The following is a 690-nucleotide window of genomic DNA, read 5'->3' as shown; positions in this document are numbered from 1 at the left end:
TTCTTTCTCAGTAAGACAGTCAATAGCAGTATGACCGTCATCTCCTCCACATCTCTCACAAATGACAGTTTCCTGTCTAGTCAACAAATGAACTGTCTGTGGCTCCCCAGCAGATTGCAACTCCAATCTATCAAAACGGGCATTCATCGCTTCCAGCTGAGCCACAACTGCCTTATCAACCGAATGGATCCTTCTAATACCGTCCCGTGGGTTCCCATATTCAGCACAATGGGTCGCCATCTCCTCAATAATGCCCCATCCCTTATCATCATCAATATTTTTCTGAAATCTACCGTTGGATGAGGCGTCAAGAATAGCTCTATGGTCATCATACAACCCATTATAGAACTGGTTGCACAAAAACCATTGATCAAAACCATGGTGAGGAAGAGACCTCACCAACTTCTTGAACCGACACCAAGCTTCATAGAAAGTCTCATCAGGTGCCTGCTTGAAACTAGTAATCTTTCCCCTTAGATGATTAGTGCGTTAAGGAGGGAAGTATCTTTTGTAGAAGGCAAGTGCGAGAGTCTCCCAGTTGATGATACCAGTAGCTGTACGGTCAAGATCGGTCAACCACTCACGGGCTGAGTCAGTTAGAGAAAAAGGAAAAAGCAACTCCTTTATCTTATCTTGTGTTACTCCCTTTGTAGCGGGAATAGTAGAAAAGTAATCAGTAAAGACCTCCAT

General features: G+C 43.9%; 1 non-coding gene across 1 annotated transcript; it reads left to right on the top strand.

Annotated features, from left to right (window-relative positions):
• The first annotated feature begins 373 nt into the window (after window positions 1–373).
• Window positions 374–479, top strand: LOC141637613 (small nucleolar RNA R71). Its single transcript, XR_012541821.1, has one exon. It is a non-coding gene; the product is annotated as a small nucleolar RNA R71 (small nucleolar RNA).
• The last annotated feature ends 211 nt before the right edge of the window (window positions 480–690 follow it).

This window comes from Silene latifolia, unplaced genomic scaffold (assembly GCF_048544455.1).
Source record: "Silene latifolia isolate original U9 population unplaced genomic scaffold, ASM4854445v1 scaffold_122, whole genome shotgun sequence".
Lineage (NCBI taxonomy): Eukaryota > Viridiplantae > Streptophyta > Magnoliopsida > Caryophyllales > Caryophyllaceae > Silene > Silene latifolia.
This window is presented reverse-complemented; position numbering and strand designations above follow the sequence as displayed.